The following is a 9,638-nucleotide window of genomic DNA, read 5'->3' on the forward strand; positions in this document are numbered from 1 at the left end:
TTTTAAAAAAAAAAAAAATTTTAAAAAAAAAAAAAAAAATAATATATATTATATTTATTTTATTAAAAAAAAAAAAAATTAAAAAAAATATTATTTTTTTAAAAAAAAAAAAAAAAAAAAAAAAATAAAAAAAAAAAAAAAAAAAAAAAAAAAATATAAAAAAAAAAAAAATTTTAAAAAAAAAAAAAAAAAAAAAAAAAAAAAAAAATATAATAAAAAAAAAAAAAAAAAAAAAAAATTAAAAAATTTATAAAAAAAATTTTAAAAAAAAAAATTAAATAAAAAAATAAAATAAATAATTATATTTTTAAAAAAAAAATCTTACGTAGTTAATTAGCTTATTTAACTAATTTAAATTTCTTATTATAACTCTTATTATTATTCTTTATTAAGATATCTCGACTAAATTATATATATAAATAATATATCTTTTTAATATAATTTAATAAAAACTTATTAACGTAATATTCTTAAGTTATTAAATTATTAAATTCTTTAATCTTAAAATTATATAATAGCGAACCTTTTTAATCTTTAATATATTATTTATATTCTAAAATAATTTCACGTTTAGAATATCTTATAAATTTACGAGACTTCGAAATCTTTATAATTAAAGAGTTATTCTTATTATAATAAATAGTAATTAATATATATAAAAGAATAAGATAGAGCTAAGCTTAAAAATCTTAAATTTATATATATAGTTAATTATTAATTTAAAGTTATTACGCTCTTTAATTAGATCGACTAAGTTAGTCTAATAATCTTTTTACGCCTTTTTTATTAAAAATTTATATATAAAAGTCTTATACTTTAAGATACTTAGCTTACGATAAATATAGTTACTTTATAATTTCTTAAATTATAAAGCTTACTTTACGCTTTCTAATGCTATAAAAATTATAAAGTTTAATCTACTATTAATATATTAAATAAAAATTTAAATATAATAGTTATAATAGTTATATTAGACGCGTTTAAGATTAAATAATAATTCTTTTATCTATTTATATAACTATTCTTCTTTTATTATTCTATTAATTTACTAATATAAATATATTTATTCTCGATATATTACTAAATACTTCAAGTATATATATCTCTTTTACTCGCCTCTTTAAGTCTCTACTAACGTCTCTAAGTTATCTCTCGATAAATTTATTATTATTAGTAATCGAGGCCGTAAGAAAGCTTAATAGCTATTTGCTACTACTTATAAACGCGTTAAAAGATCTTTTAAAAGAGCTCGAACGAATATTCTCTTCTTTATATACTTCTTTTAAGTTAGCGATAATATCTTCTAATCTAGCGATACTATCTCTTAAGACGTATCTTTCTTACTAGTTATTTAATCTAATACTCTATAAGAGAAGAAGTAAGAGAAGAAACTATAATAGATAAATACGAAGAATATTATAAAGAATACTATAAAGAATACTGAGAAGAATATTACGGAGAATATTATAAAGAAATTAAGCGATAATAAGATTATTATCGTTAAGAATACGACTTAGCTCTTTAAGATCTCACGTTATATACTCTTTATAATTCTATATTAAATTATTACTTAATAAGCGAAGAATATTATTATAACTTAGTTTATTATTCTTACTATATTAAGAAGTAAGAGAAGAAATTATAATAAGTAAATACGAAGAATATTACGAAGAATACTACGGAGAATATTATAAAGAATATTACGAAGAATACTACGAAGAAATTAAGCGATAATAAGACTACTATCGTTAAGAATACGGCTTAGCTCTCTAAGATCCCACGTTATATACTCTTTACGATTTTATATTAAATTATTACTTAATAAACGAAGAATATTACTATAACTTAATCTATTATCTCTACTATATTAAGAAGTAAGAGAAGAAACTATAATAAATAAATGCGGAGAATACTACGGAGAATACTACGAAGAATATTACGAAGAATATTACGGAGAAATTAAGCGATAATAAAATTATTATTATTAAGAATACGACTTAGCTCTTTAAGATTCTATATTATATACTCTTTACGATTTTATATTAAATTATTACTTAGTAAGCGAAGAATATTATTATAACTTAGTTTATTATCTTTAATCTATTAATATAATATATTATTATAAAAACGTTATAAGAGAAGAATTTACTACGACGATTATAGTTAATTAAGTCTCTATAGAAGAAATATTAAACGATATATATTTAAATAAATTAAAATCGTTTAATATCTATAGCTATTTTATTATTTAAAAATTTTTATTACGATAGAAGATATTATAGAATTTATATTATTAATTAATATATTATCTTTATTTCTTTCTAATATTTCGATAATCTTACTTCTTACTATAAGAATATAGTCTTTCTCTATTTTTTATAAGTAATTATTACGAATTAATTCTTTATACTTAATATACCTTTTTAATTAAATCTTAGCGCGCCTCTCTTCGTATATATATATCTATATATTATATAGATTAAATTAATTTTATAGTAATAAAAGTAGATTAAAAACGTATAGTAAGCGATTAGAGTTCGATTTGACTTAGAGCTAGGGCTAAAATTTCATTTCACTTAGAAAAATTTAACTTTATAAATTTAATTCATAGGTCTTTATCTATCTCTTTATAATATTAGAAGATACTCTTCGAGACGTAAACGAAGTATAATTCGAGATTCGATAGTTTTTAAAGATTCTTAATATTATAGCGAGTATCTTATTTACGTAATATATAATTTTAAGAAATTATATTATAAAAATAATAAGTCTTATTCGTAAATATTACGTATTATTAAAGATTATCTACTATCTACTTAAAATATTATATATTATATTCTTAACGCTCTTTTAGATTTAACTCGCTAATTATCTTAATCTAAGTATATTTATATAACTAAGCGTTATTAATTCGAGCTTATAATAATTATTAAAGTATTTATTCGCTTATATCGACTTTAAAATATTCTAATTAAATAAAAAATAGCTCTCGATATATAGAATTCTCAATTAAAGTAATTATTTTCTTAAGAATTTTAATTATAATCTTCGAAGTATATCTAAAGCGATACTTTTTAAAATATCTAATATTAGAGAATTCTCGTATTTTTTATTATTATAGTTATATATAGTCTATATTAAGCTTAATATTTTTATTATAATAAATATCTTTAACTAATTAATTTAAAGCTTAAAAGTTTATAATCTTAAAGAATTTAGTCTTATAATATATAATAGCTTTATAATTAACTAGAGTAGAATTATAAAGATATATAAGATATATTTATTATATAATATAAATCATTAAGAAGAATATATAATTCTTTTAATATGGTGATAGTGGGAAGCCTATAGTAGCCGGGTAAACCTCGGTGTTCAGACTTCTATCCACATCTGATGGTTACTCTTCTAATTTGAGGGCGTAAATCTTCTCCGCGCAATGTGGCGAGAAATGATGTTAAGACGGCCGGAACTACTTTGATCCCCTCCCTACTAGCGTGGTCTACCCGGACTTAAGGAAGGGGATAGTACTTACTTACTTACAATACTTACTTACTTACAGTGCTTACTTGCTTACAGTGCTTACTTGCTTGCAGTGCTTACTTACAATACTTACTTACAGTGCTTACAGTGCTTGCTTACAGTGCTTACAGTGCTTACTTACAGTGCTTACTTGCTTACAGTGCTTACTTACTTACTTGCTTACAGTGCTTGCACCAGGGGGTGCGATAAGTGAGTAAGGTAACTAGGCCGGATTTGGACATAGCTTCTCCAGTATTAAATGGCTACATTTCCGTCTATCCCATGCTACTTGATTACCATATCGCCGGCTTAATGCCCTTATCACCATTATTTACTAGCCAAGCATATCGCTTAGGCATCTCATCTACTCTAGCCTAGATTTCCTTCAGAAAAATACCCTCCCACTCCTAGAGGCCTCGGTTGCAGTCCAAATCCGGCCTAGTTGCCTTACTCACTTATCGCACCCCCTGGTGCTTGCTTACTTTTACAATGCTTACTTACAGTGCTTACTTGCAATACTTACAGTACTTACTTACAGTGCTTATAGTACTTACTTATAATACTTACTTACTTTTAGTACTTACTTACTTATAGTACTTACTTATAATACTTACGTTACTATAGCGATACTCTAATATCTATAACTCGATATTAAATTACTACTCTTAGAGGTTTATAGTTTAAATTCAACTATAGTTAAAAAATCTCTATAAAAAAAGACTCTATTATAAAGAACTATATTAATTATATAATATATCTTAATTTATATAGTTATTTTTCTATAATTATTCTAATATATATATATATTAATAGTCGAGTTTTTTATAAATAATATTTTTAATTATTAGACTATATAGACTAGTTATTATTTCGAAGATTACTTTATTATATAAATTATAAATAAGAACTTAGTCTTTTAATATATCTATTTATATTAATATATATTCTATAATCTATATATATATATATATCTTTATTTATAAATTATATTTATTATAATAAGTAGATTTAATTACTATAGAGTAGATATAAATATTAAATAAAGTATTTATATATTAATAGTTAAGCGAGTTTTCTTATCTCTAATTTAAGACTATTTAACTTTAAACTTAAATAATAAATATTAATAAATATTAATATTAAGACTTATAAGTATAAAGCTTTTATAATTATTATAGAGTTATTATTATTAATTAAGAAGTAAGCTATAGTTAAGATAAATAGTTTTAAAATCTTTAATTAAATATTACTTCGCTAATATTAAATTAATTTATATAATTTCGAATTCTAAATTATATTATAGAATATACGCTATAATTTATACTCTTTAAAATCTAAATTAATTATCTTAATATAAAGTAACGAGTAAAGATCTATAAATTAAATTTATATTTTTTTTTTAATTAGAGCTATCGAGTAAATTTAATAAGCGATCTTTAATAAGCGATATTTGAATATCTTATCTTTTAATAATTATAAGATTAAATTTAAAATACCTTTTTTATTTAAAAGCCTATATTTTATTCTATAAAAAAAATTATAATAGAAATAAAAAAGTTATTCTTATATTAAATAATATACACTTATTTTTTAATTAAGACTATCGAGCGTACTTTAATAAGCGAACTTTAATAAGTAATATTTAAATTCCTTACGCTTTAATAATTTTAAGATAAAATTTAGAAATTCTTTTTTATCTAAAAGCCTACATTTTATTCTATAATTTAAAAAAAAAATTTAAAATTTTAATAGAAAATAAAAAAGTAATTCTATATATTAATAATATATATCTATTTTTTTAATAAGAGAGATATAGAAGAACGAGATTTTAATAGTTATAAACGCTAATTTATTTATTTACGATAAGTTAGTCGATTTAATTAAAAAGCGTAGCGAATTTAAATTACTAATTAACTATATATATAAATTTAAGATTTTTAAGCTTAGCTCTATCTTATTCTTTTATATATATTAATATTATAGAATAAGCGAATTTTAGAAAATAAAAAGTAATCTTTCTTTTAATTAAAATTTATTTTTTATAAAAAAATTAAAAAATAAAAAATGAATTAAACTTATAGCTCGATAGAGATATTAATTAAAAAGATATAATATAATATAATATATTAATCTATTATATTATACTCTAATAAGATATAAGATATTAAAATTTATATAATCTTATATCTAATACGATATAAAATCTTAACGATATATACTATAAGATAATATATTTATAATACTATATTATAAGATAATATACGAGTAAAGAACTATAAATTAAATTTATAATAATTTTTTAAATTAGAGCTATCGAGTAAATTTAATAAGCGATCTTTAATAAGCGATATTTAAATATCTTATCTTTTAATAATTGTAAGATCAAATTTAAAAATACTTTTTTTATCTGAAAGCCTACATTTTATTCTATATCTTAAAAAAAAAAAAATTATAATAGAAAACAAAAAAGTTATCTCAAAATTAAATAATATATATCTATTTTTTTAATTAGGGCTGTCTCGCTATCGAGCGAACTCTAGTAAGCGATATTTGAAATTCTTACGCTTTAATAATTATAAAACTAAATTTCGAAATTCTTAAAAATTCGAAAAGCATAAATAGAGCTTTAAAATTTAGAAAGAAAATTTGAAAATTTTAATAGAAAATAAAAAAGTTATTCTATATATTAATAATATATATCTATTTTTTTAATAAGAGAGATATAAGAGAGCGAGATTTTAATAATTGCGAACGCTAGTTTATTTATTCGCGATAAATTAGCTAGTCTAATTAAAAGACGTAATAATCTTAAATTTATAATTAGTTATATATATAAATTTAAGATTTTCTAATTTAACTTTATTTTATTCTTTTATATATACTAATATATAAGATATCTCGATTAGAATTTCTATATTTAAAAGTATAAGTAGCTATTCTAGTTATTATTCTAGTTAATAACTTAATAAATTTAATATAATAGCTATTACTATTATAGCTATTACTATTATAACTATTATTATTATAGCTATTATTATTACTATTATTAATATATATAAAAGAATAAGATAAAATTAATTTAAAAAGTCTTAAATCTATATATATAGTTAATTATAAATTTAGATTTATTATATTCTTTAATTAAATCGACTAAGTTAGCTCGCTAGCTCTCTTAAAATCTTTTATTAAAAAAGTAGATATATATTATTTACATATAGAATAATCTTTTTATTTTCTATTAAAATTTTAAGATTATTATTTTAAATTATAGAATATAACTTAGACTTTTAGATAAAAAAAGAATTTCTAAATTTAGTCTTATAATAATTAAAGCGTAAGAGATTTAAATAGTATTTATTAAAGTTCGCTCGATAGCTCTAATTAAAAATAGATATATATTATTTAATTTTAAAATAACTTTTTTATTTTCTTTAAAATTTCGAGATTTTTCTTTTAAATTATAGAATATAATATAAGCTTTTAAATAAGAGCGAATTACTAAATTTAATCTTATAGATATTTAAAGATAAGAAATTTAACTATTACTTATTAAAGATCGCTTATTAAAGATCGCTTATTAAAGATCGCTTATTAAAGATCGCTTATTAAATTTACTTTATAGCTCTAATTAGAAAAAAATAGTTATAAATTTAATTTATAAATCTTTACTCGTAATTACTATTACTATAGTTATTACTATTATAATTATTATTATTATTAATATATATAATAGAATAAGATAAGACTAAGCTTAAAAATCTTAAATTTATATATATAGCTAATTATAAATTTAAAGTTACTACGCTCTTTAATTAGATCGACTAAATTATCGCGAATAAATAAATTAATATTCGTAACTATTAAAAAAAAATCGCTTATTAAAGTTTACGCGATAGTTTTAATTAATAAATAAATATATATTATTCGAATTTAGAATAACTTTTTTATTTTCTATTAAAATTTTAAGAGTTTTCTTTTAAATTATAAAACGTAATATAAGCTTTTAGATAAAAAAAATTACTAAATTTAGTCTTATAGATATTTAAAGATAAGAAATTTAAATATCGTCTATTAAAAGCTCGCTCGATAGCTCTAATTAAAAAATAGATATATATTATTTAATTTTAGAATAACTTTCTTATTTTCTATTAAAATTTTAAGATTTCTCTTTTAAAATTATAGAACGTAATATAGACTTTTAAATAAAAAAAAGAATTTTAAAATTTGATCTTATAGTTCTTTAAAAGTAAGAAATTCAAATATCGCTTATTAAAGATCGCTTATTAAAGATCGCTTATTAAATTTACTCGATAGCTCTAATTAAAAAAAACGATTATAAATTTAATTTATAGATCTTTACTTATAACTATTATTATTATAACTATTACTATTATTATTATAGCTATTATATCGAATTTATTAAGTCGTTAATTAAAATAATAATTAGAATAGTTATTTATACTTTTAAATATAGAAAATATATTAGTATATATAATAGAATAAGATAGAGCTAAGCTTTAAAATCTTAAAATTATATATATAATTAATTATAAATTTAATTAGATCTACGCTTTTTAATTAAATTAACTAAGTTATTATAAATTAATTAATTAATATTAATAACTATTAAAAAATAATAGATATATATTATTAATATATAAAATAACTTTTTTATTTTCTATTAAGTTTTTAAGATTATTTTTTTAAATTATAAAACGAAATCTAGGCTTTTAAATAAAAAAAGAATTTTTAAATTTAGTCTTATAATTATTAAAGCGTAAGAAATTTAAATATCGCTTATTAAAGTTTACTTAACAGTTAAATAGCTCTAATTAAAAAATAATAGATTTATATTATTAATATATAAAATAACCTTTTTATTTACTATTAAATTTTTAATTTTTTTTTAAATTATAGAATAAAATGTAAGCTTTTAAATAAAAATAAATTTTCTAAATTTAGTTTTATAATTATTAAAGCGTAAGAAATTTAAATATTACTTATTAAAGATCGCTAATTAAATTTACTCGATAGCTCTAATTAAAAAAAATATATAAATTTAATCTATAGATCTTTACTCGTTATTTTATAATATAATATTATAAATATATTATCTCGTAATATATATTATTAAGATCTCGAATTTATATTAAAAAAAGATATAATATTTAATTTTATTTATATTATACTCGAGTATAATATAATATTACTTAATATAAAATATCTCGTAAAATATATTATATCTTTTCGACTAGTAGATAGAGATAAAAATAAGTTTAATAGAGATAAATAGATATTAAATATATATATCTTATTTAAAATAAAAGAGATATACTTATTATATATAAAAATTTTTTTAAAAAAAAAAAAAAAAAAATTTATAATTTTTTAAATATAAAAAAAAAAAAAAAAAAAAAATTTTTTTTAAAATTTAAAAAAAAAAAAAAAAAATTAAAAAAAAAAAAAAAAATTTTTTTAAAAATTAAAAAAAAAAAAAAAATAATAAAAAAAAAAAAAAAAAAAAAAAAAAAAAAAAAAAAAAAAAAAAAAAAAAAAAATAAAAATAAAAATTTAATTAAAAAAAAAAAAAAAAAAAAAAAAAAAAAAAAAAAAAAAAAAAAAAAAAAATAAAAAAAAAAATAAAAAAAAAAAAAAAAAAAAAAAAAAAAAAATATAAAAAAAAAATTTATTTTTTTTTTAATTTAAAGTAACTATAATTTTATTAACTTAATTTATATTTATTTAAAATAAAATTAATATATTTAATATATGCTATAAGTTCATTCGAGGTAAACTATAAGGTGGGTAAGCATATGACTAAAGCTTCACCCCTCCCGAACTTTTTTTCACCCTGAGCTGTAACCCGAAATGGATTTTCGGTGGTTGCCCTCCAAATGGGTTGCCGCAATCGGCTTCTGACAAATCCATCTGCCGTTACGACAAATTGTTGATTAAAAAGCATCCTGCAGCTTCTAACAACAGTCTGTAATAGTCAGCACAATGGCGACAAAGTATATATTCCTCCTTCTTTCCCTTGACTCTCTCTACTCTTCCCATCGTCATCATCTTCCTCCTCCCTCTATAGCCAGAACCAGCCAACATCACAATCGCCCATC

This window comes from Letharia columbiana, assembly GCF_014066305.1.
Source record: "Letharia columbiana isolate WasteWater2 chromosome Unknown Sc0000015_s0, whole genome shotgun sequence".
Taxonomy (NCBI): domain Eukaryota; kingdom Fungi; phylum Ascomycota; class Lecanoromycetes; order Lecanorales; family Parmeliaceae; genus Letharia; species Letharia columbiana.